At 47.9% G+C, this 14277-nt stretch overlaps 1 protein-coding gene across 1 annotated transcript in view; it reads left to right on the top strand.

The window, feature by feature from the left end:
- Positions 1–14277, top strand: part of LOC121302114 (hemicentin-2-like) — a 250009-nt gene that overhangs the window by 20201 nt on the left and 215531 nt on the right. The gene's annotated exons all lie outside the window — the stretch shown is intronic.

The following is a 14277-nucleotide window of genomic DNA, read 5'->3' as shown; positions in this document are numbered from 1 at the left end:
CTAGATGAATATTTTCAACACACGCTTTCCCTGTCTCGCTCTCTTTCATCCCCAACTCTCTCCTCCTCTTCCCCCCCCCCCCCCCATCTGTCCTTCTCTAGACAGGAAGAGAGAGGAGGGAAGAGGTCTAGGTGATTACTACCAGCTTGATCAGCCCCAGTGTGTCTAGGTAACAAGCTCAGGTGTGTCTGATTATTAAACTCCTAGTGAAACCAGGACTGGATCACACTGCTGTGCAGCGGGAGTCTGATTATTAAACTCCTAGTGAAAGCAGGACTGGATCACACTGCTGTGCAGCGGGAGTCTGATTATTAAACTCCTAGTGAAAGCAGGACTGGATCACACCGCTGTGCAGCGGGAGTCTGATTATTAAACTCCTAGTGAAAGCAGGACTGGATCACACTGCTGTGCAGCGGGAGTCTGATTATTAAACTCCTAGTGAAAGCAGGACTGGATCACACTGCTGTGCAGCGGGAGTCTGATTATTAAACTCCTAGTGAAAGCAGGACTGGATCACACTGCTGTGCAGCGGGAGTCTGATTATTAAACTCCCAGTGAAAGCAGGACTGGATCACACTGCTGTGCAGCAGGAGTCTGATTATTAAACTCCTAGTGAAAGCAGGACTGGATCACACTGCTGTGCAGCGGGAGTCTGATTATTAAACTCCTAGTGAAAGCAGGACTGGATCACACTGCTGTGCAGCGGGAGTCTGATTATTAAACTCCCAGTGAAAGCAGGACTGGATCACACTGCTGTGCAGCGGGAGTCTGATTATTAAACTCCTAGTGAAAGCAGGACTGGATCACACTGCTGTGCAGCGGGAGTCTGATTATTAAACTCCTAGTGAAAGCAGGACTGGATCACACTGCTGTGCAGCGGGAGTCTGATTATTAAACTCCTAGTGAAAGCAGGACTGGATCACACTGCTGTGCAGCGGGAGTCTGATTATTAAACTCCTAGTGAAAGCAGGACTGGATCACACTGCTGTGCAGCGGGAGTCTGATTATTAAACTCCTAGTGAAAGCAGGACTGGATCACACTGCTGTGCAGCGGGAGTCTGATTATTAAACTCCTAGTGAAAGCAGGACTGGATCACACTGCTGTGCAGCGGGAGTCTGATTATTAAACTCCTAGTGAAAGCAGGAGTGGATCACGGGAGTCTGGTTCCCAGCCCTGTGATAAACCCTGCTGCTGGACTCACCTGTGTGTGACCGGCGTATGTCGGAGCTCCTCTCTCTATCCAATCACATCAACCTCCTCGCTGTCCTCCCCTTCCTCCGTCACTTCTGCCTCACTCCCGTCTCCCTCGGACCCACAGCGCCAGACCAGCGAGCCGTCCAGCGAACCTGCAGCCAGCGCCGGGCTCTCCCCACCCACCACATCTATGTCATGCCCCTCCCCTTCCTCCTCCTCCTCCTCCTCCCAGCTTCCTGTCGACCCCGGCATGACCCTGCTGGGACAGGGAGCGGAGACGAGCAGCAGTTGCGTCGCTGTGGAAATGTCTCCCCAGGACCGGGGGACACCTGAAACAGAAAGGCAGCTGCGTTTGGTTTCTGGGCTCCCCTCTCCTCCTCCTCCTTCTCTTCCTTCTCTCTTGGACATTCCGTTTTCAGCGTCTGAGTCTCCGATCGCCGGCCGGGCGACTCTGAACTTTGACTTCCCTGCGACAGGGAGTGAGGAGGGAGTGAGGGGTGGAGAGAGTGAAGAGGGAGGAAGGGGTGGAGAGAGTGAGGAGGGGGCTGGGAGGGGTGGAGAGAGTGAGGAGGGAGGGAGGTGTGAAGAAACTGAGGACCTCTCGGGGGCTGGGGTGGAGAGGTGAGGAGGAGGGAGTGGTGGAGAGTGAGGAGGGAGGGGTGGAGAGAGTGAGGATCGAAGGAGGGGTGGAGAAAGTGAGGAGGGAGGGAGTGGTGGAGAGTGAGGAGGGAGGGGTGGAGAGAGTGAGGAGGGAGGGAGGGGTGGAGAGTGGGCACCAGAAGGAGCAAAGGGTACCCCCGCCCCCTCCTCGTTTTCATCCTGCCTGCCTGTCTTCTCTCTTCCTCTTCCCTGCTTCTCTCTTCCTCTTCCCTGCTTCTCTCCTCCTCTTCTCTCTCTTCCCTGCTTTGCCGCGACTCGACTCTCGATTCTGGACATTCGAGGGCTGACAGGCCGCTGGTTCTGTCTGGCAGTTTTGCTGACCTGGACCCGTTGCTGGTTTGGACCCGGGTCCAGGAGGCTCTTCTGTGCGGTCCCCGGGTCCAGAGTCCGGTACCGAAGCTCCAGGTCGGCTCTGGAGCCCCTGCGCTGCTCCTCGCTGGAGGCTTGGGGTTCTGCTCTCGCCAGCAGGTTCGAATCCGGTTCTTCAGGTTCCAGCTCCGGGGCTCGGGTGTGTTCCGGGCCCGGGCTGGAATATCTGGGCCAGTTGGCTTCTGAACTGAATGGGTTTTGGGCCAGAGTTCTGCTCCATTCTGCTCGGGTGCTGTGCAGGTCAGACTGGACCTGGCTCAGAGTTTTAATTCCACTCTCGAAACCATCTAGAACGGCGCTGGGTTTTCTTGAACCTTGGCCCCTCAAGTCTGGAGACTCTGGATCCGAGGGGTTCCGTACCGGGGGACTATCCAGCACTCCCGCGCGGGGAGTCGAGGAGCCGTGCGCTTCGGGGCTCGAACCCGCATCTCCGGCAGCAGCCAGGCCCTCCCCTTCCCCCACATGCCCTAGGGCGAGGTTTATAATCCTCTGGGGTACAACCAGCACCCTGTACCCCTCCAGCTCCTCCTCCTCCTCCTCCTCCTCCCCGTCCCCAGGGGAGGAGAGGCTCCTGCTCTGATTCGTCGGGGCACACCCCGTAGGGGGACCTCCTCTCCCCTCCTCCCCCTCCCTCCCCCCTCCCTCCCCTCCGGCCTCCTCCTGGTAGGAAAGCGCCACGGAACTCAGGAACTCTTCTAGAACGTTCCGGAGTTCTTCCTCGGAAGCTTCGGAACCGCTTGAGGTCTGCCGGTGGCCCCTGGGATAGAAGCAGCCTGCCGAGACCTCCGGACAGGGCTCCAAACTCTCCAAGGTCCGAACCCCCTCTCCTCGGTCCGTGTCGCTCCTAGAGCGCCCCGGGGCTCCGCTTCCGGGTGCAGGGGGCTGGCAGGGAGGGTAGGGGGGGAGCGGGGCGCACTGATAGAACGGCACCACCAAGTTTTGAGGGTTTACCTCCATGGGATTCGCCTCTATTGTGGCTGCCGTGGAGACAGCCATGTCCCTGTGACCTGCGAAGCGAGGGGAGAGGCGTCAGACAAGCGGGGTAACCCTGAACCCCCCAATCCGAGCAAAATAAACCAGCCTGTCAGTGACATCATCTACCCCCCCCCGAATCTGCCATGCCTCATGACAGCCAGCCTTACCAGCTTTAACTGAAACCCTGACGAATTCGCCAGCTCCCGGCATCCGTCTCTCCTTCACATGACCGCCGCTCGCCTTCCCAGAATCCCCTGCGCGCTGGCCCCCTTGATTTGCCTCGCAAGCTACGCCGGCCGAGCCACGGCAGCCCCCGGCGTCCGTCTCCACGGCGACGGGGCTCAGCAGGGGCTCCAGGAAATCCAGCTGCATCATGACATCTTCCAGCATCCTCCCAATCTTTTCAGCCTCCCCCTCCTCCTCCTCCTCTCTCTGTCTCGTTCCCTCGTTTCCCAGCGGCGCTGGGAGCCTCTTCTTTGCGCGGGTGACCCCTACAGGGTATTTCCTGGGGCGCCCCGGACCCCTCTTCAACAGGGGGTCCCCCGAACGCTGGCGAAACAAGAAGAAAGAGACAAGATATTGAAACGACCGCCGCTGGGAAAATACAGCGACTTCGACTGGAATTACATTGTAACTGCAGTTTAATATCACTAGACTGGGCTGGAATTACATTGTAACTGCAGTTTAATATCACTGGACTGGACTGGAATTACATTGTAACTGCAGTTTAATATCACTAGACTGGACTGGAATTACATTGTAACTGCAGTTTAATATCACTAGACTGGACTGGAATTACATTGTAACTGCAGTTTAATATCACTAGACTGGGCTGGAATTACATTGTAACTGCAGTTTAATATCACTAGACTGGACTGGAATTACATTGTAACTGTAGTTTAATATCACTGGACTGGACTGGAATTACATTGTAACTGCAGTTTAATATCACTGGACTGGACTGGAATTACATTGTAACTGCAGTTTAATATCACTGGACTGGACTGGAATTACATTGTAACTGCAGTTTAATATCACTAGACTGGGCTGGAATTACATTGTAACTGCAGTTTAATATCACTGGACTGGGCTGGAATTACATTGTAACTGCAGTTTAATATCACTGGACTGGGCTGGAATTACATTGTAACTGCAGTTTAATATCACTAGACTGGACTGGAATTACATTGTAACTGCAGTTTAATATCACTAGACTGGACTGGAATTACATTGTAACTGCAGTTTAATATCACTAGACTGGACTGGAATTACATTGTAACTGCAGTTTAATATCACTAGACTGGGCTGGAATTACATTGTAACTGCAGTTTAATATCACTGGACTGGGCTGGAATTACATTGTAACTGCAGTTTAATATCACTAGACTGGACTGGAATTACATTGTAACTGCAGTTTAATATCACTAGACTGGACTGGAATTACATTGTAACTGCAGTTTAATATCACTGGACTGGACTGGAATTACATTGTAACTGCAGTTTAATATCACTGGACTGGACTGGAATTACATTGTAACTGCAGTTTAATATCACTAGACTGGACTGGAATTACATTGTAACTGCAGTTTAATATCACTGGACTGGACTGGAATTACATTGTAACTGCAGTTTAATATCACTGGACTGGGCTGGAATTACATTGTAACTGCAGTTTAATATCACTAGACTGGACTGGAATTACATTGTAACTGCAGTTTAATATCACTAGACTGGACTGGAATTACATTGTAACTGCAGTTTAATATCACTGGACTGGACTGGAATTACATTGTAACTGCAGTTTAATATCACTGGACTGGGCTGGAATTACATTGTAACTGCAGTTTAATATCACTGGACTGGGCTGGAATTACATTGTAACTGCAGTTTAATATCACTGGACTGGACTGGAATTACATTGTAACTGCAGTTTAATATCACTAGACTGGACTGGAATTACATTGTAACTGCAGTTTAATATCACTAGACTGGGCTGGAATTACATTGTAACTGCAGTTTAATATCACTGGACTGGACTGGAATTACATTGTAACTGCAGTTTAATATCACTAGACTGGACTGGAATTACATTGTAACTGCAGTTTAATATCACTAGACTGGACTGGAATTACATTGTAACTGCAGTTTAATATCACTGGACTGGACTGGAATTACATTGTAACTGCAGTTTAATATCACTAGACTGGACTGGAATTACATTGTAACTGCAGTTTAATATCACTGGACTGGACTGGAATTACATTGTAACTGCAGTTTAATATCACTGGACTGGGCTGGAATTACATTGTAACTGCAGTTTAATATCACTAGACTGGACTGGAATTACATTGTAACTGCAGTTTAATATCACTGGACTGGACTGGAATTACATTGTAACTGCAGTTTAATATCACTGGACTGGACTGGAATTACATTGTAACTGCAGTTTAATATCACTAGACTGGACTGGAATTACATTGTAACTGCAGTTTAATATCACTGGACTGGGCTGGAATTACATTGTAACTGCAGTTTAATATCACTGGACTGGAATTACATTGTAACTGCAGTTTAATATCACTGGACTGGGCTGGAATTACATTGTAACTGCAGTTTAATATCACTGGACTGGACTGGAATTACATTGTAACTGCAGTTTAATATCACTAGACTGGACTGGAATTACATTGTAACTGCAGTTTAATATCACTGGACTGGACTGGAATTACATTGTAACTGCAGTTTAATATCACTAGACTGGGCTGGAATTACATTGTAACTGCAGTTTAATATCACTGGACTGGGCTGGAATTACATTGTAACTGCAGTTTAATATCACTGGACTGGGCTGGAATTACATTGTAACTGCAGTTTAATATCACTGGACTGGACTGGAATTACATTGTAACTGCAGTTTAATATCACTAGACTGGACTGGAATTACATTGTAACTGCAGTTTAATATCACTGGACTGGACTGGAATTACATTGTAACTGCAGTTTAATATCACTGGACTGGGCTGGAATTACATTGTAACTGCAGTTTAATGTCACTGGACTGGGCTGGAATTACATTGTAACTGCAGTTTAATATCACTAGACTGGGCTGGAATTACATTGTAACTGCAGTTTAATATCACTAGACTGGACTGGAATTACATTGTAACTGCAGTTTAATATCACTGGACTGGGCTGGAATTACATTGTAACTGCAGTTTAATGTCACTGGACTGGGCTGTATTGAGTTTCATTGTGAGGGCTGTCAGTGCACCTGTTATGGGGGTGTTATTACCATGCCTGTAAAGGAGGGGGCTGTTTTTTTCGGGGAAAGCCGTCGTTTGGTTTCAAGCCCCGTCAGGCGCCCCGTTCTCTCCCCCTGTTTCGGGGCGACACTCGCGATTTTTCGGGGGCGCCCTCTCCCCCTCTTTGGGATCAGTCCAATTTCCTGTCCAAAATAAAATCGAGTGAGAAAGGAGATCACTCAGCTTCAGAAAAACAGGCAGAGCTGCCCCTGCACTCAGTACCAATACAACTAAGGAAATAAGCCTTTACATACAGTGTATGAAAAACATAGCCCTGAAACACTCAAACACAGTGTTTATTATTGCCAGGACCATAAATGACTGACTCAAATAACAATTCTGCATTATTATTATTATTATTATTATTATTATTGTTTTGCTCAGTCTGTGTTGCTTTGACTGTGAGTTCAGGAGCTGCTCTTCAGCTCTAGCTGCACTGCCATAGACGCGCGGAACACGGGCTAGATCAGCCAGAGTCTTTATAGATGGGATAGCCAACTCCCTCTAGTGCACAGCTAGTGTACTGCCAGGAAAAACAAAAGGAAACTTGATCCAAAGTGGCAGATCACTACAGGGCACTGGCTCTCACATCTATAAAGACTCTAGCTGATCTAGCCCGTGTTCCGCTTGTCTACGGCATTGCAGCTAGAACTGAAGCTTCTGAACTCACAGTTAAAGCAACACAGACTGAGCTAAAACAATGTAATACAGCCCAGCCCAGCGCACTGCAGTTAAAGAACTACAGCTCCCAGCATCCCTCACCATTGCTGTGGGTGGGGAGGCATGCTGGGAGCTGTAGTCCCAGCCAGGCTGTATTGATTCACAATACAATAACTACGGCATTGCAGCTAGAACTGAAGCTTCTGAACTCACAGTTAAAGCAACACAGACTGGGCTAAAACAATGTAATACAGCCCAGCCCAGCGCATTGCAGTTAAAAAACTACAGCTCCCAGCATCCCTCACCATTGCCGCGGGTGGGGAGGCATGCTGGGAGCTGTAGTCCTAGCCAGGGCTAGCCCAATTCACAATACAGTAACTGGCAGTGTTTGAGTGACTGCAGTGATGAGAAGCAGCAGCGCGGGGAATGAATGCAAACCTCTCTGAAAGACAAGGGTCAGTTTCCTCTGAAGGTTCTACTCACTGGGCTGTCTGCCGGGGCTCGCCCGAGTCCCTCTGCCTCCCCGGGGGGCGGGTCTTGGTGTTTAACCCCCTCAGCGCTGACGATCTTCCATTCGTTCCCGCGCGGCACTTTCCTTAGCCGGATCTTGGTGTAGGAGTGCCACTTCTCTCCTCCACCATCACCCCATTCCTTCCCCCATCTCCTCCTTCTCCCTGCCCCTCTCCATCCCTCTCCACCACCCCATTCCTTCCCCCTCCTAGCCCTTCTCCCTGCCCCTCTCCACCCCTCTCCACCACCCCATTCCTTCCCCCTCCTCCCTCCCCCTCTCCAACACTCTCCACCATCACCCCATTTCTTCCCCATCCTCCTCCCCCTCCTCCTCCTCTCCAGCCCAGCCTCCTCCTTCTTCCTCATCACACAGTCCATCCACGGGCTTGTCTTTTCTCGTCTCCTCCCCCTCTCCTCCTCTCTGTTCTGCTCTGTGTTGGTGGCAGCGGTGGGATCTCTTTTCTTTGGTCTCCTCTTACTTCTCCTTGGAAACTCTGCTCCCTCCTCCCCCCTCCTTACCTCCCTCAGCTCACAGGAGGGAGGGACAGCGTCAGCAGCTCCTCCTCCCTCTCGCTCCGTCACATCTGTCTCCTGCTGGGGGCTCCTGGGCTCCAGATAGAACTCGATGAATCCCAGGGTGCACCTGTCGGGACCCACGTACCCCGGTTCCACCACTGGGGGGTCGAACCCTCGCCCCCCCACTTCGGCGCCGCCAATCCCCTGATCCGTCTCCCAACGCTGCGGGGAATTCTGCTGGAGCACATCCTTCTTCATCCCTGAATCTCGCTCGGCACAAACCTTCTGGGGTCCCCCCCGAGACCCCTCTGACCTCCGAGCCCCAGCCGCCAAAACCAGCGGGACGCAGACAGAGGGGCTCCTGGAACCCCTGAAACACACAGGGAGGCCCGGGCTGCAACCCACGTTTGGAGGAATGGCGGTGGGGCGCACGAGCGAGAGGTGGGGGCGAGGGGAGAGAGAGTGGGGAGCAGTGGAGTCATTAACAATACTCACATTGTTCACGTTATTGTCAATACCGTTATCACAGCTGCCGTTCACGCTGCTATTAAGAGTGCTGTGGATAAGGCTGTTATTCTCAGAGTAATCGGACGCTTTCCGCTCCGTATCTCTCTCTGTACTCCTCCTCCTCCTCTCCTCCTCCTCCTCCTCCTCACGGAGGACAAGCTTCCCGTCCTGGATCCCTACGTTCCGCAGCCCCTCGATCCCCAGATCTCTCGCCGCGCTCAGAGCCCGCTCTGCCGACTCGGCCCCGGCGAAGCGCGCCTCGCACGTGTACATGAAGAGCACGAGGGAACGCAGAGCCTGGAAGTCGACGCCACGCACCTCCAGCAGCCTCTGCACAGACCCCCCTCCCCCCGGGGCCAGGGACAGCAGGGAGTGCGAGAGGACAGGACTGCAGGCAGACAGGACACAGCTGTGAGCCGGGATACACAGACCTGAGAGGGGGACGGGGGGAGAGAGAGAGAGGGCGTGAGAGAGGACAGGACTGCAGGCAGGCAGGACACAGCTGTGAGCCGGGATACACAGACCTGAAGGGGGGGAGAGGGAGTGAGAGAGGACAGGACTGCAGGCAGGCAGGACACAGCTGTGAGCCGGGATACACAGACCTGAGGGGGGGGAGAGGGAGTGAGAGAGGACAGGACTGCAGGCAGGCAGGACACAGCTGTGAGCCGGGATACACAGACCTGAGGGGGGGGAGAGGGAGTGAGAGAGGACAGGACTGCAGGCAGGCAGGACACAGCTGTGAGCCGGGATACACAGACCTGGGGGGGGGGGGGGGGAGTGAGAGAGGACAGGACTGCAGAGGGGAAGAGATAAAACAGGGGGTCATTAATATAGAGAGAGGGGAGAGAAGAATGGGTGCAGGGCTGAGAATTAGACTCCTATTGCACAGCACTGTGATCCAGTCCAGGTTTCACTACCAGCTTGATCAGCCCCCAGTGTGTCTAGGTAACAAGCTCAGGTGTGTCTTATTATTAAACTCCTAGTGAAGCCAGGACTGGATCACACTGCTGTGCAGCGGGAGTCTGATTATTAAACTCTCAGTGAAAGCAGGACCGGATCACACTGCTGTGCAGCGGGAGTCTGATTCCCAGCCCCGCGTCTCCGGCACCTCACCCTCAGCCTGCAGGATGACATCACAGAACAGGCCGCTGCGTTGCTGCCAGTGCAGCTGGGAGAACGCCCGGCCGAACCCCCAAGGGTCCTGATAGGTCAGCCAGGGCGATGACATCACCGTGACCTCGCTGCACAAACCCTGCAGGAGAGAGAGAGGGAACAACGAGGTGCGTAAAACATTAACCCTTCGCATACCATAATGGCGCCCCGCGTACATCCACAGGGCTGGGAATCAGACTCCTATTGCACAGCAGAGTGATCCAGTCCACGTTTCACTACCAGCTTGATCAGCCCCAGTGTGTCTAGGTAACAAGCTCAGGTGTGTCTTATTATTAAACTCCTAGTGAAAGCAGGACTGGATCACACTGCTGTGCAGCGGGAGTCTGATTATTAAACTCCTAGTGAAAGCAGGACTGGATCACACTGCTGTGCAGCGGGAGTCTGATTATTAAACTCCTAGTGAAAGCAGGACTGGATCACACTGCTGTGCAGCGGGAGTCTGATTATTAAACTCCTAGTGAAACCAGGACCGGATCACCCTGCTGTGCAGCAGGAGTCTGGTTCCCAGCCCTGTGATATGCATCGTGATACAGGCGCTGGTTCTAACAGATACTATCGTTTTGATGCCGGGCTGTTTTCCCCTCCAGCTCTGATGTGTTTAAAAAGTCTCTACCGAAGGAAAGTGTGCCTGAAAACTAACAGCGAAGCCACTGCCAGGCTGGTGATGTCACGCTAGCCACACCCACTCACCCCTATTGAAATCTGCTGGTGCCCTTGCTGTGACGTCATAACACAGTTGATGATGTCACTCCGATGTGCTGTTCCTGTCTGTTTTAACCCCTGCAGAATCGCGGGGCACAGTCTGAAATGCCTTCTAGAAAAATGGACAGCAAGCGTAGGGTTAAAAAAATAAACTATACTGGTTAGTTTCAGTCTCAAAATAAAATAAAATAATAATAATAATAATAATAATAAAATATAAATCACTAACTGAAAACTAATTCAATCGACCTTGCCCGCCGTTCTATAGGAAAGAGGCCGTGATGTCATTCCCTGTCGACGTCACGGGGTTGGTTAATTCATAAAACTTTAAGAAACTCTGGCTCTGTACTTTCTAACGGGAACGGACTCCGCGTCTGAGCCACAAGGCAGTCGGTTTCTCGCACCACTCCGCCGTAAATATATCTGAATTCATGATTTACAACCACGGCTCCGTACGGCCAAGAAACCTGCCAGGCTTTCAATTTACAACCACGGTATGTTCATATTAAACCCTTATTCTATGTATAATATTTAAGTATATATTATATAAATATTATATTATATATATACAATAGAGTATATATAATAATATAAATATACTAGATATATATAACTCATATATATATATATATCTATATATATATATGATATAATATCTATAATATATATATAATATATAATATATAATATATATATAAATAATTATTAATTTCATTCATTAACATGCCAAAATTAACTAGGTGTATTTTTAATATCGTTAATAGCAATTAATAATTATTACAACGGGGGACAGAAAAAGGGTGGGGGGGGGGGTCGATTTAATTTTTTTTTCTATTGTCAGGTGTGATAAAAAACATACTTTGAAAAAGAAAATGATATGGTAATTGTTTTTAAGCTCAGTGTTTATGTGATTATTAGTAAACGCGCGGTATAATCTTATTAATTATAAACGCGACACAGGCAGGAGCTGCAGTGGCCGTCACTCTAAATTAGAACAAATTATATATTTGATTTTATATAATATATTTATACATGCAATAATACATGCTATACGGTGTAATAAAGCCAAAACACATATTGATGAATTTAATGTCCACGGAAAAAAGTCGAATAGTTTGTAACGTGTTAGGTCTGGCCTAGAAATGCAAACACGATTTACTGACATTGAAGCGCGTCTTTAAAAAAAAAGAAAGTGTTGTTTACTGTTAGATTACTTGTCAAAAAAAAAAAAAAAAAAAAAAAAAAAAAAACCCTTAATAAAATAATTAAAAGTGAATATTTAAACTGGTCTACCTTGCAAAAATAATCCACGTGTTTGTCGAGTTTGACGTCTTTGTCTAGCTCCGTGCACGGTCCCCTTTCTAAATCGATTTAACGTTGAGATTTCCACGCCGTGCAAAATAAAATCATGCGCGCAGAAAACAAAAACAAAACGAATTGATTGATTAATTTAATTAATCGGCGCGTTTGCTCTACACGCGTGTGCGCGTCACGGGTTCGAACGCTCAAGCCCGGGTTCGGGAAGGTTCGGCTGTTTCCGTCGAGGGCCGGCGAGCGAAACTGCGCCCCCTTGCGTCCGCCGCCCGGCCGGGCCGGTTGAAAACACGCTATTCGATGCAACTCGACGCCAGGCGAGGATGGGAAATAATTTAAGAGAGAGAAAAGTTTTAAATAAATAATAAAACGTCATTTCAAACGGATAACACGGTGAGATCTGGCGAGAAGCTGAAAATAGATTATTTTTTTTTAATCTTTTAAACTTTTTGTGTACATTTTTTAAAAAAACCTTTTCTTTCATATATATATATATATATATATATATATATATATATATATATATATATAATATATAATTATATTTAGTCACCTGCCACTTCGAATCAAGTTTTGTTTTGCTGCTAATGCACTAGTTGTGCACTAGATGGCGCTGGCGCTTACTAGTAATATTAAGCCACGTTGGCTGATCTAGCCCGTGTTCCGCGTGTCTACGGCAGCAGCTCCTGAACTCACAGTCAATAATACAGCCCAGCCCAGCGCATTGCAGTTAAAGAACTACAGCTCCCAGCATCCCTCGCCATTGCCGCGGGTGCAGAGGCATGCTGGGAGCTGTAGTCCTAGCCAGGGCTGTCCCGATTCACAATACAATAACTACAGCAGCGCAGCTAGAGCTGAAGAGCAGCTCCTGAACTCAGTCAAAGCAACACAGACTGAGCAAAAACAATGTAATACAGCCCAGCCCAGTGCATTGCAGTTAAAGAACTACAGCTCCCAGCATGCCTCGCCATTGCCGCGGGTGCCGAGGCATGCTGGGAGCTGTAGTCCTCGTCATCAGAGCTGTCCAGACCTATCTAGGTGTGTAACGTCATTGCTTCTGTTACCTCACAGGATGGCAGTGCTGGCTCTCTGAACTTTTTCTAGTCCTCTCTGGTCTCCGCTAATCTCCACTAACACAGACCGTTAGTAACAATAGGAGACGAGAGACGAAGAACTTACGGAATAATTACGGTTGTGCTTGTGTCTGTCTCATTGGTCGGTTCTCTATCTGTCTTAATGAAAACTGAATTATTAACGCAGTCCAGGAACGAACGGACAAACAAGGACGTCAAGACGAAGCGCAGTCGCTTCAGTGTGTGTCAAATTTTTCTGTCCGAGTAAGGTAAAAATTACGATATTACGTAAAAAGACAGGCTATTCCATATTCTTTAATGCATATGCATATCATATCTATTAATAGCAGCATATAATATATAGATATATATATATATATATAATCTATAATATATACCCTATATAATATATATATACTTTATGGTGTCACTGGGATCTGATGAAAGGATCACAGGTTGTAGGAATTCTCCCCTACTTCATCAACTACATTCACTCATGATGAAGGCATTAGAAAGCAATTACTGAAAACAAATATCAAATTAATACATCAATAGTTTATTAATCGTGTATAAAGCATCTATGTCTAATTATTCTCATTTATCTACGCAGCCCTAAATATTATATATATATATATATATATATATATATATATATATATATATATATATATATATGCCACAAATTGTGTACATCTACCTCTGGAAACACAACATTGTAAATTCATAGAAAACGTAATCAAAATACAGTTTTAATTTATATGTCAAAATGAAAAATAAATACGGGTTACTTTTATTTTATTTAATCATGTATAGAGCCCTATTGTTGTTGTTGTTATTATTATTTATTATTATTATTGTTATTATTATTAAACTACGAGAAACCTGTTGTAACCTTGAGTTCACTACACGTGTGGTTCATGAATATCACAGAGCTGCAAACATACAAACAACAACAACACACAAACTCGAATGAGCCCTGAGAAATGAAACACGCTCACTTTGCCTTATCAGCAATAAATAGAACATAGTCGCGATTCAGCCTTGGCTAGACCTCGATCTTTTTTTCCCTAAAAAAAAAAAAAAAAAAAAAAATTATCTTTCCTCCCACTTCGCACAACATCCGCATTCCTCTTTAGTTTGAAATCTAAATAAATCAACAAATAAAATCGGATTGGACCGCCCAGTAAAGAGATTTGCAATGCGGGTCCTGTTACCCCTTTTTTTTTCGGGGATTCAAATCTGATTCCTATTGGATCCAGACACCCCATCGTCAGCGTGTGGGTTTTGGTGAGAGAGTGACTCTTGCAAAAAGAAAGAGAGA

This window comes from Polyodon spathula, chromosome 29 (assembly GCF_017654505.1).
Source record: "Polyodon spathula isolate WHYD16114869_AA chromosome 29, ASM1765450v1, whole genome shotgun sequence".
In the NCBI taxonomy this organism is placed as follows: Eukaryota; Metazoa; Chordata; class Actinopteri; order Acipenseriformes; family Polyodontidae; genus Polyodon; species Polyodon spathula.
This window is presented reverse-complemented; position numbering and strand designations above follow the sequence as displayed.